Here is a 13,740-nt window from a genome sequence, read left to right as displayed (position 1 = left end):
GGTTGTTATCTGAGTGTAAGGGGGGAGTGCTACCCCGTGGTCTAGGGGTAGCGTCTGTGATTCATAATCGAAACGTCTTCGGTCCCGGGTTCGATCCCCGCCACTGCCTAAATTTTGATAAATAATCAGCATTGGCGGCCGAAGACTTCCGGCATAAGAAGTCGTCAGCCTCATTCTGCCTACAGCCTTGTCAAAGAGGGCGGAGGAGCGGATAGAGGTTCAGGGCACTCCCTTGTCCTAGGGGTGGGAAATTGCCCCTAAAAGCGGAAGAATGATCAACGACATGAGGATGCAGAAGGCAATGGAAACCACTGCATTAAAGACACTTAACGTGTATCCATAGGACATGCGGCCTGCATTTGAAGAATTGAAGAAGTGTCATGATGATCTCTCCATTGGCAAAAGATTCCGGAATAGTCCCCCATTCGGATCTCCGGGAGGGGACTGCCAAGGGGGAGGTTACCATGAGAAAAAGATTGAATAATCAACGAAAGGATAACGTTCTACGAGTCGGGGCGTGGAATGTTAGAAGCTTGAACGTGGTAGGGAAACTAGAAAATCTGAAAAGGGAAATGCAAAGGCTCAATCTAGATATAGTAGGGGTCAGTGAAGTGAAGTGGAAGGAAGACAAGGATTTCTGGTGATGTGAGTATCGGGTAATATCAACAGCAGCAGAAAATGGTGTAACAGGTGTAGGATTCGTTATGAATAGGAAGGTAGGGCAGAGGGTGTGTTACGGTGAACAGTTCAGTGACCGGGTTGCTCTAATCAGAATCGACAGCAGACCAACACCGACAACGATAGTTCAGGTATACATGCCGACGTCGCAAGCTGAAGATGAACAGATAGAGAAAGTGTATGAGGATATTGAAAGGGTAATGCAGTATGTAAAGGGGCACGAAAATCTAATAGACATGGGCGACTGGAATGCAGTTGTAGGGGAAGGAGTAGAAGAAAAGGTTACAGGAGAATATGGGCTTGGGACAAAGAATGAAAGATGAGAAAGACTAATTAAGTTCTGTAACGAGTTTCAGCTAGTAATAGCGAATACCCTGTTCAAGAATCACAAGAGGAGGAGGTATACTTGGAAAAGGCCGGGAGATACGGGAAGATTTCAACTAGATTACATCATGGTCAGACAGAGATTCCGAAATCAGATACTGGATTGTAAGGCGTACCCAGGAGCAGATATAGACTCACATCACAATATAGTAGTGATGAAGAGTAGGCTGAAGTTCAAGACATTAGTCAGGAAGAATCAATGCGCAAAGAAGTGGGATACGGAAGTACTAAGGAATGACGAGATACGTTTGAAGTTCTCTAACGCTATACATACAGAAATAAGGAATAGCGCAGTAGGCAGTACAGTTAAAGAGGAATCGACATCTCTAAAAAGGGCCATCACAGAAGCTGGGAAGGAAAACATAGGTACAAAGAAGGTAGCTGCGAAGAAACCATGGGTAACAGAAGAAATACTTCAGTTGATTGATGAAAGGAGGAAGTACAAACATGTTCCGGGAAAATCAGGAATACAGAAATACAAGTCGCTGAGGAATGAAATAAATAGGAAGTTCAGGGAAGCTAAGACGAAATGGCTGCAGGAAAAATGTGAAGACATCGAAAAAGATATGATTGTCGGAAGGACAGACTCAGCATACAGGAAAGTCAAAACAACCTCTGGTGACATTAAAAGCAACGGTGATAACATTAAGAGTGCAACGGGAATTCCATTGTTAAATGCAGAGGAGGGAGCAGACAGGTGAAAAGAATACATTGAAAGCCTCTATGAGGGTGAAGATTTGTCTGATGTGATAGAAGAAGAAACGGGAGTCGATTTAGAAGAGATAGGGGATCCAGTATTAAAATCGGAATTTAAAAGAGCTTTGGAGGACTTACGGTCAAATAAGGCAGAAGGGATAGATAACATTCCATCAGAATTTCTAAAATCACTGGGGGAAGTGGCACCAAAACGACTATTCACGTTGGTGTGTAGAATATATGAGTCTGGCGATATACCATCTGACTTTCGGAAAAGCATCATCCACACAATTCCGAAGACGGCAAGAGCTGACAAGTGCGAGAATTATCGCACAATCAGCTTAACAGCTCATGCATCGAAGCTGCTTACAAGAATAATATACAGAAGAATGGAAAAGAAAGTTGAGAACGCGCTAGGTGACGATCAGTTTGGCTTTAGGAAAAGTAAAGGGACGATAGAGGCAATTCTGACGTTACGGCTAATAATGGAAGCAAGGCTAAAGAAAAATCAAGACACTTTCATAGGATTTGTCGACCTGGAAAAAGCGTTCGACAATATAAAATGGTGCAAGTTGTTCGAGATTCTGAAAAAAGTAGGGGTAAGCTATAGGGAGAGACGGGTCATATACAATATGTACAACATCCAATATGTACAACATCCAAGAGGGAATAATAAGAGTGGACGATCAAGAACGAAGTGCTCGTATTAAGAAGGTTGTAAGACAAGGCTGTAGCCTTTCGCCCCTACTCTTCAATCTGTACATCCAGGAAGCAATGATGGAAATAAAATAATGGTTCAGGAGTGGAATTAAAATACAAGGTGAAAGGATATCAATGATACGATTCGCTGATGACATTGCTATCCTGAGTGAAAGTGAAGAAGAATTAAATGATCTGCTGAACGGAATGAACAGTTTAATGAGTACACAGTATGGTTTGAGAGTTAATCGGAGAAAGACGAAGGTAATGAGAAGTAGTAGAAATGAGAACAGCGAGAAACTTAACATCAGGATTGATGGTTACGAAGTCAATGAAGTTAAGGAATTCTGCTACCTAGGCAGTAAAATAACCAATGACGGACGGAGCAAGGAGGACATAAAAAAGCCGGCCGAAGTGGCCGTGCGGTTAAAGGCGCTGCAGTTTGGAACCGCAAGACCGCTACGGTCGCAGGTTCGAATCCTGCCTCGGGAATGGGTGTTTGTGATGTCCTTAGGTTAGTTAGGTTTAACTAGTTCTAAGTTCTAGGGGACTAATGACCTCAGCAGTTGAGTCCCATAGTGCTCAGAGCCATTTGAACCATTTTTTGAGGACATCAAAAGCAGACTCGCTATGGCAAAAAAGGCATTTCTGGCCAAGAGAAGTCTACTAATATCAAATACCGGCCTTAATTTGAGGAAGAAATTTCTGAGGATGTACGTCTGGAGTACAGCATTGTATGGTAGTGAAACATGGACTGTGGGAAAACCGGAACAGAAGAGAATCGAAGCATTTGAGATGTGGTGCTATAGACGAATGTTGAAAATTAGGTGGACTGATAAGGTAAGGAATGAGGAGGTCCTACGCAGAATCGGAGAGGAAAGGAATATGTGGAAAACACTGATATGGAGAAGGGAGAGGATTATAGGACATCTGCTAAGACATGAGGGAATGACTTCCATGGTACTAGAGGGAGCTGTAGAGGGCAAAAACTGTAGAGGAAGACAGAGATTGGATTACGTCAAGCAAATAATTGAGGGCGGGCCGCATCAAACCTGTCAGTAGACTGATGACCAAAAAAAAAAAAAAAAGGATATGTGTCTGATTGAAATTGACCCACTGGTTCAGGAGGAAATGTGGAACAAACACACACGCACACACACACACACATATATATATATATATATATATATATATATATATATATATATATATATATCCGTTTTTGTAATGCACATGAAATCTCGCTGACCAATCGTTGTTTTCTCTTCCACATCTTTATAGTGATTCAGCAGTTGGCACTCCTGTCTTCCAAGATAACAACAGCTGTGTCAGCTGTGTCTACGGGACTGCAGGCGCGCGTTCCTCGTTTCACGAACACACACGCACTCCATCTTATCTCTACTGGCCCGCTATATCAGCCGACCTTAATGCCACAGAAGGTGTGAGGGATTGTTTGTAAGAGCTCGTGAAACGAAACTGTCGACCACTCCATAACTTGACAGATCTACAGTATTTAATTATCAGCGAGCGCTTCACTAATATAAGGTTCTCGGTTTCACTGCCGAATGAGATAGTTGATGTGTCTCGATGTTTCGATGCGAGCCACCCCATCATCATCTGGCCTGTTCAGCTCGCAGATAACACCACAATCGTAATTATCGCTGTGTTGCTTCAGCCGTGTTTGTCACATCTGAAAATACTTACATGTCTCCACCAAGGCACAATGCTGTTTGATACGTTTTCAACGAGAAACTCCAGGTTGTGACCCAAATCTTGTTCAGTATGCTTATTATTGTGCTTAAGCAGATTGATAAAGCAAAGATATGTGTGGGAAGCTATGAACAATAAGCTGTTAGGTATAAGTGACATATTTGTGCTATCTGTTCTTAATCGCACAACCATATACATACACAACGAAATTAAATAAATTCTGCCGCCGGCTGCAACTGAATTGAACTAGATGATGAAAAGTGAGAATTTGTACGAGACCGTGACTGGAAACCGGACATCCTGCTTCAAGCGAGCTGTCACCTTAAACTCTTCGGCTACCGGAGCACGCTTTATGTCCGACTCAAATTCCCGTCTCGTTGTACACGGTGCAGTATCATGAATGGCGTCTATTCTTCTGACATGTCCGAAAGAACAGTCACCCTACACAGAAAATATATGCGCGTTGACAGCAGACAATGATACCTTCAGTGCAGCTGAGCACTTTTTTCGACGTCTTGTGGCAATCAGGTGAGGTTGCGAGCAACGAGTAGGTTGGAAGCGGGGCGCTGTGTAATTAGCGTGCTCGGATAGCTGAAGCAGTTAAGGTGACCAGCCGCTTAAAGTGAGATGTCTGTTAAAAGTTCTCGCTCAGAGTGCTGTAGTGTCGTTCGCAAGCCATAAGCACTGGACCTGCAGAGTATTTCCCTAACACGCTTACTGCTGTTGATTATATGCACTATGTGAAGTATCGATGGTTAAATGACGTCGTCACCTCTGGTATAGTCTACTGAACATTTCTACGAGGGCGGAAAAGTAATGCCTCCGAATTTTTTTATTCTGTGCTCATTATCGGTTGAGGTATTACACGTCAAGCATATCACTCGGTCGACTTTGTCGCTTTCCGGCTGACGAATGTTGCAAACCTCTTCCGCTAAAGGGCTTCGAATTACAGCGCATAAAATAGCGGTGTGTAACGTAATTAGATGGTTCAAAAATGGTTCAAATGGCTCTGAGCACTATAGGACTTAACATCTGAGGTCATCAGTTCCCTAGAACGTAGAACTACTTAAACCTAACTAACCTAAGGACATCACACACATCCATGCCCCAGGCAGGATTCGAACCTGCGACCGTAGCGGTCATGCGATTCCAGACTGTAGCGCCTAAAACCGCTCGGCCACCCCGGCCGGTAATTAGATCGGTGCGAGAGAAACAACTTGGTGAAATCGATTTTCCAACCGCGGAAGATATGCCGCAAATTGAATTCACAGAAGAGTGAAATCTCTGTAGAGTGATGATTCCATAGACATGAGTAACACGTGACACTCGGTTGTTCACGTTTGTAATAAAAGGAACGGCGGTGCTAACTGCACCATGTGTGACAGTGCTTTGAGTGTTCCCAAAACATAAAGAGTACATTCGAAGACTTCGCTTTGGTAGTGATGAAGCGGTGCAAACAGAGTGGTGGTTGTGACTCCCCCCACAAATTCAAAGATTCTATAGCGATAATATCAACAAACTGTTGTCTCTTTAGGTGAAATCCGATAGTCGCTTCGGCTACTATGTTGAGAAATAAATATGTTGAACCTTAATAAAGTGTCCTTTATTTAAAACGATAAAAGGCTTTTCACATTAAAAATTCGAAGGCATTAATTTTCGGTATTTAATCACCAGTTATTGTCGACTTTCTGTTAATAGAGACTATTTACTTAAATGCTGTCTATAATAATGGCAAGGGCATCGTCAGAAGAGAAAAAGGGGGAGTCGTATGTTGCTGTTAGTTGGGAGACCCCGATGGGTAGGTTGAGGGCGCAAACAGGGAAGAATGTAAGAATGTTTTTCCTACTAATTCTAGCTCCCAATGTCTTCTTACCCCGTGATGTGTGAGAGTCGCTTATCATTTGTATTTGGTAGGTGTAGGTGATATATATGGCTGCACGTTTGTGTTGTTGTGATGTTCGCACAAGGGAGCACTTGACGTTAGCAGAAAGGGACCATTGGGGCCAACAACCGAGGCAGGCACCTCCCTCAACAGTGTCGCATGCTGTTAGTGAGACATTGGGCTGAGATTTGTATTTGAACCAAGCACATTAGTGAAGGTCTGATGATCAGTAAATTTATGCTATCATCGTCTCCTACACTTTCCAGCCAGCAGTTGGTGGTGAGCATCTAACTCCAAGTCCAGCTCCACTGCACAAATGGCTACAGAGATGAGTTACGTCAGCAAAAAATCAGAGGCGTAAGTGAGATGGTTGGGCCAAGAATGGTTGTCAATTCATTGATTCTATGTCTACACTGCACAGCCTGTGGCCATAAATGATTACTTTTGTATTCACTAGAGATTGAGGTGCTGTGGTTGGTAAACCATTTTACGATTGTTGAACATGTGAACATGTGTATTTGCCTGGCCAGCATGGTGGCAGATTCTACCATAATACTAAATTCTTCGGAGAAGTTTGACTGGTCAGAATTGTTGATTGGTTGGGTTTGGGAGTAAAGGGACCAAACTACGGGGTTATCAGTCAGAATGGTGACAATCTCTGCTTTGACAAGTACTTCTGAGGTTTAGTTTGCGTTGCCAGCATGATGACAGTCTCTGATGTGATATGTACCTATGAGGTGTAGTTTTCCCTGCCAGTAGGTGACAGTATTTGCTGTGATAAGTACTTCCAGTGTGTAGTTTGTAAAGGCCGTTTCACAATTATAGGCACAAACAAAAGGAAACATGAGCACACTGAAACAAGCAGATAGACGTAATTTACAGACGGAGGGGGAGAAAGGAAAGGTTAGGAAACGGCAGGGAATAGAAGGAAGAACTACTGGTGTCAACTGCATCAAGACTTTATGTGGAATCAGCGGCAACAAGTTAAAATGTGTGCCTAAACGGTATTCGAACTTAGGATTTCCTGCTTTCTAGGCATTTACGTCAACAACTGCACCACCGGGACACAGTGTTAATTGCGATTGCGTGGACCATCTCAACACGAACAGACACCACGCATTCATAGAAAATAATCGTAAGAAACACAGGTCATGAAACCAACGGTTTCACCAGATACAGCTACATCTCCTACCTGGCTGACTTACTGGTCATGTGACTTTCTGTTCCTACAACACAAGCTAATCAACTATTAAGATGATGTTCCTTATGCAGATGCGATACATGCATGCTGGCGCACCGGCACTCTTTCATGTGGCTGTTCAGGAATATGTAGCACAAATTGTTAACAACAGATGTACAGGTCGTGGTTCGGCAAAGGCGTGGTCTCCCAGTCCCCCGACAATGCCAGCCGGGTGTACGTGCAGTGAAGTGAAACATGAGTGTACTAATTCTAGCTTACAGTCGCCATTTATGTCTAGCAACAAAGTCTCATGTAAGACCAGCGTGTAGAGATGTTTAAGTGCATTTATGTATTCTAGACCTGTTGATAGTGTCGGTGAACACCGGTAATGCATTGTGAGCAAATGGCAATGGATTTAGAACATGACGGCGTTCTTGAATGTGTACAGGCACCAATGATGAGACGTGCTGAAGCCTTCCTCCAAATGGATGGTAGTCATGCAGAACATCAGCAGTAATGTGTCTGTCGTCATGTGCATATTTGCCGTTTGCATCCTTGCAGACTGTTATAAGGTGATCATATTCTCCTACGTAATGTAATTGGAAAACCATCGGTTTCTGTACCTGTGTTTACCAGGATTATTTGCTTGTTTATTTGTCCTATGCTCAGCGTTTTCGTTCGTAACTAGAATAGTGAACACCCTATACACGTGTATGAACTCAATGCAGCAAATCTCTGTCAAAGTGGTGTTGGACTATCGCACCTGCTCACAATTTTCCGTGACACGTGTATGTCTACAAAGTAAGTTCCGTCTGGTTATACAAAACAAACGTGTGTAGATACAGAAAAAATATTTATTGTACAAAAATTAACAACTGTTAAACTGTAACTCTTCAGGCTTTCCCGGCGATCTAATGACATCTTGGGTTGTCGGGTGTTCTGCCGGATATCAGTGTCGTACTTGCACGATATTTCGGTCACGTAGCTCGAGACCTTCATCAGGTGCGACCTGAGACTGCTCCTCGAGTGGACCTGGTCCAGTATTTATGCCTATGGCCTTCCCCCTCCACCAACGGCTGCAGGCGCTTCCTCTGTGGTCCGCGCCCATTCCCTGTGACCTGCTGGAGCGTTGCTGCTCCGTTTTCCGTCCGCTGCGGTTCTGGGTGTTCCCTCTGCGGTCCGCGCCCACCAAACCCGCTCCTGGGGGTTTAATCTACGGTCTGGGTTACCAGGCGTTCCCCCTGCGGTCCGCGCCCGCTCACCACGACCTGTTGGAGCGTTGCCGCTCCGTTTTTCGTCTGCTGCGGCTCTGGATGTTCCCTCTGCGGTCCGCGACCACCAGTCCCACTTCTGGGTGTTCCATCTTCGGTCTGGTGCTCCTGGCAGTCCGTCAGGGGCTCGTTTACCATCTCCATGTCTCTGGTTCTTCTGTTTGTGTAGTGTTGCAGCTGGCCCCGTTGCTCCTTTAACAATTCCAGAGCCGGATCCCAGGAACGGGTTTGGTGGGCGCGGACCGCAGGGGGAACACCCAGAACCGCAGCGGACGGAAAACGGAGCAGCAACGCTGCAGCAGGTCACAGGGAATGGGCGCAGACCACAGAGGAAGCGCCTGCAGCCGTTGGTTGAGGGGGAAGGCCATAGGCATAAATACAGGACCAGGTCCACTCGAGGAGCAGTCTCAGGTCGCACCTGATGAAGGTCTCGAGCTACGTGACCGAAATATCGTGCAAGTACGACGCTGATATCCGGCAAAACACCCGACAACCCAAGATGTCAAATGTTAAACTACTTTTCTACATAGCTTCCGAAATTTTGTGGGGACTTGCCATAGTGTGGAACAAGTTTTTGCATGCCTTCTTCATAGTAGGTTGCCGCCTGTGTGTTCAATCATGTGAAAACATATTCTTCCAGCTCGTCATCATGGCTGAAGTGTTGACCACTAAAGACAGATTTTAGGTGTAAGAAGAGATGAAAGTCGCTAGGAGCGAGGTCCGGGCTGTACGGAGGATGATCAAACGCGGCCCAGTGAAGTTCCCGTAAGAGTTGTTTGGTCACATTCCCCGTGTGAGGTCGGGCATTATCGTGGAAAAAACAACACCTTTTGACAGTAATCCTCGACGCTTGTCCTATATTGCGCGGCGCAATTTCTTAATGGTCTCGCAGTAAACATGTGGTAAGAAATCAATGAGCAAAATGTCTTTTCTGTCCCACAAAAACGGTACACGTGAATTTTCGAGGTGTCAAGATTTGCTTTGTGGATGAAGTGTGCCTCCATTCCATTGATTGCCGTTTTGTTTCAGGGGTGTCGTACGATACCAAAGTTTCATCCCTCGTGACTATCCAAAAAAGAAAATCATCTCCTGCTTCATTGTAGCGTGTCAAAAACTAAAGTGCACTGCCCATCCATTGTTTTTTGTGTTGTTCAGTAAGAATTTTGAGTACCCAACGTGAGTAAAGTTTCCGAAATTTCAGTTTTTCAGTAACAGTTTCATGAATTAATGATCGTGAGATTTGCTGAACTTCCATAGCAAAGGCACTAAGAGTGAACTTAGAGTTTTGCTTAATTTTCTCTCACGTCCTTCATTGAACAGTCTGGTCAATCTTCTAACCATTAAATCACTCATAGCATTTTGTCCGTAAACCTCGCAGATTTGCTGATGAATTTCCTTTGGTTTAATTTTCATTGGATTTAGAAAACGAAACACAGATCTGATTTCACACGCGCCGGCATATTCAATTACGGTTGACGTTATAAAGAAGCACTACAAAGCACACGACGGCAGCAGCGATCCGAAAATGGCTACATGTCTTCTCCTTGAGTCAGAGTAACTGCCGAGCATGCTCGGAACTACGATCGTAGCGCTGCCGCGAATAGAAGTAGTGTGTGTGTGTGTGTGTGTGTGTGTGTGTGTGTGTGTGTGTGTGTGTGTGTGTGTGTCATTAAGGGGGCGAACGACACACAGACAGAAAATTGAAGAGTAATGAGTAAGGAGAACGATAATATGTGACACTATATTAAATTTCTAAAATGCAGAATATACACACATCAAAAAACGTTTTGCATCACCCCGGTTCCCAGAACTCCTGAAGATAGTCGTAGACTGTAGATACTGTATCACAGACATAGTTCCCTTGACTTTGCAGAGATGTCACTAAAACCGCCCTAAGATGTAAACAACCATGCGTGGGCAGCGACTATTAGACGGAGAGGGTCCGACAGCCAGTCATTCCACCAGGAAGGAGGTACACGGTCGTGTTGTCTGTAGTTCAACCATGTGTAGACGGTCAATACCGCGGTTCGATCGCGTCCACTTACTTTCTGCCAGGAAGGGCTCTCAACAAGGGAAATGTCCAGGCGTCTCGGAGTGATCCAAGGCGATGTTGATCGGACATGGAGTAAATACAGCGTCACAGAAACTGTCGATGATATGCCCCGCTCAGGCCGCCCAAGGCCTACCACTGCAGTGGATGGCGGCTACCTACGGATTATCGCTCGGAGAAACCCTGACAGCAACGCCACCATGTTGAATAATGCTTTTCGTGCAGCCACAGGACGTCGTGTTACGACTCAAACTGGGCGCAGTAGACTTCACTCCCGACGTCCACGGCGAAGTCCCCCTACGCAACCACGACTCCACGCAGTGCGGTAAGGGTGGATCCAACAAAACGCCGGATCAGCATGGCTCAGGATTGGCATCACGTTCTCTTCACTGATGAATGTCGCATATGCATTCAACCAGACAATCGTCGGAGACATGTTTGGAGGCAACCCGGTCAGGCTGAACGCTTTAGTGATGTGTTGGCAAATGTGCCAACAGCTTGTAGATAGAGGAGGCTGAAATGCACACTATCTAACGCAGACGGGCGTGAATTCTGTAACAGGAGAAGTGGTGAAGGCTAATAAGAAAAGTATGCAGCTCCTCGAATACTTATCTTTTATTCCTTCATGTGACTACAGCATTCTTGATGAGACATTTCCTACGATACTATCAAACTGTATAAGGCTAATGGCGCCTTGCTAGGTAGTAGCCATGGACTCAGCTGAAGGCTATTGTAACTGTCTCTCGGCAAATGAGAGAAAGGCTTCGTCAGTGTAGTCGCTAGCAAAGTCGTCGTACAACTGGGGCGAGTGCTCTTCCGTATCTCGAGACCTGCCTTGTGATGGCGCTCGGTCTGCGATCACACAGTGGCGACACGCGGGTCCGACATGTACTAAATGGACCGCGGCCGATTTAAGCTACCACCTAGCAAGTGTGGTGTCTGGCGGTGACACCAAATTCCTCCCGCGCAAATCGGCGAACGGTCGTGTGATAAGGCTTCCGCCCGCCGTGGGGAGGACCCCATGTTGACGTATGCTAGGAACTAGTGTACCATATGGCACTTTAGATAAGAGACCAGTTGTCTCTGCTATGCTCCATGTCTTCCATGTTAAAATATTTTCATCTGGAAATGCTTCAAGGCCACCATAATCACAATGATTGCCCCACACAACTGCAAGTGTCATCCATGTACTCCCTCCAAATAGAGCTTGTACATCACATGTGAAGTTCAGTTTAAGTCCACGAAACACATTTGAACCTCCAATCAGTTGTTGTTTATTGAACTGACCAGCCAAGTCAATATCAATTGCCTTCAAAGATCTGTAGACAGGAACGCTGCGCCGCCAGCGACGACGCCATGCACGTCGCAGAGGCATTGCTGTGGCACGTTGATACAAGTAAACGTAGCAAGCCAACGCCCAGCGAGACCCAGTGCTATGCTTCCGCACTCCTCGACGTTCGCAGAGCGAATGACGCTCCGTGCTGCGGCGCAGCGCCAGAGCGAGGCGCTTATCGCTACGTCACTTCCGGCCGTTAACTTGATCTTCCAGCAACACGGGCCTAGTAATACTAGGGCCCGTGTTGCGCTCTCTCTCTAACACTCCACAGCGCTCTCTCTCGCGCACTGTCACGTGACTTGCGTGACGCGCGCAGCGCTACGCGCTGCGCGAAGAGCCCAGCCATCGCCTAACAACAGGCGAGGCTGTGCCACCCGCACCCGGCCATTCGGTCCGAGGGGAGCTAGGAAACGCCTGAAAACCTAGTCCAGGGTGCACGTCAACATGCGGTGCATGCGCCCGTGAAGAGACAGGAGGGGCCGAAGGGCCGACCTCCATTGCGTCGGGGTAGCCGACGCGCGAAGACGCCATGTGGTCCGGAGCGGGCAAGAGTTCCATGGCGGAGGACAGCTGGTCACGGGAAGCGATCGGCGGCGCGTGACCCAGGGAGGCGCTTGGCGGCTGCAGCGAAGCGTCGAATGCGGGCGGCGCCGGCGGGAGAACAGGCGCTGGCGGCGGCGGCGGTGGCGGCGGCGGCTGCGGCGGCGCGTCGCCATGGGGCAAAATGGAAGGCATCGTCGGTAACACCTGGGGATGAGGCGAGCCAGTAGATGGGTCCCCAGGGCGCTGACCGGACGGCACCGTCGCTGAAACCAGACGGGGAGCGGCAGAAACTGTGCGACGACAGAGGCGCAGTGATTGAGATGCCGACGCACCTCGCCAGAGGCCCCCAAAACCAAATACATCGCGCGGCCAAGGCAGCGAAGAATGCGCCCTGCGAGCCAACGCCGTGAACCGCGAAAGTTGCGATAAAATACAACGTCGCCCGGAGCAAAAGCAGAAGTCTGCCGCTGCACAGGAACCTGATGCGTCGGATGCAGCAAAGACATCAAGGTTCGATGAGGACGACCATGGAGCAACTCAGCCGGCGAGCGACCATCTCGGGGCTGAGAGCGATACGAAGACAAAAAGAGCAACAATGCGTCCTCCCGAGAATGAGACTCTTTCAACTTCAACATCTGTGACTTGAAAGTCCGGACCAATCGTTCAGCGGCATCGTTTGACTGAGGCGAAAACGGCGCGGACGTCAGAAGTTGAATACCATTGGCCTGGCAGAATGACTGAAATTCAGCGGACATGAATTGTGGGCCATTGTCGGAAACAATAGTCTTCCGAAGATCTTCAATGCAAAAGATAGCAGACAACGCTTGGATGGTGGCAGAGGACGTCGTGGAAGACATCTGGACAACAAAAGGAAAATTACTGAACGCATCTACCAGAACCAACCATCGAGCATTCCAGAATGGACCAGCAAAATCGATGTGCAAGCGTTGCCAAGGGGAAGTGGCTTTTGGCCATGCAAAGACATTCCGCGGCGGTGCGGATTGTTGTTCGGCACACGCCATGCAAGAAGAACACATATTCGTAATCGCAGCATCGATTCCGAATCAAGTACAGTGCTGACGAGCAAGTTGTTTCGTTCGCACTATACCCCAATGTCCTTGGTGAAGAAGCCGTAAAACAGAGGACTGTAACGAACGTGGGACCACGACTCTGGACTGATCATTATCAGAACGCAACAACAAAACACCACGTCGTACAAAAAGTCTCTCCTTGTGAGCAAAAAATCGGCGAACCAACGGATCCTCGATCCGAGACTTCGACAAAGGCCATTGCGTAGCAACAAAACGCAAA

Source organism: Schistocerca serialis, chromosome 4 (assembly GCF_023864345.2).
Source record: "Schistocerca serialis cubense isolate TAMUIC-IGC-003099 chromosome 4, iqSchSeri2.2, whole genome shotgun sequence".
In the NCBI taxonomy this organism is placed as follows: domain Eukaryota; kingdom Metazoa; phylum Arthropoda; class Insecta; order Orthoptera; family Acrididae; genus Schistocerca; species Schistocerca serialis.
Note: the sequence above shows the minus strand (reverse complement) of the source record.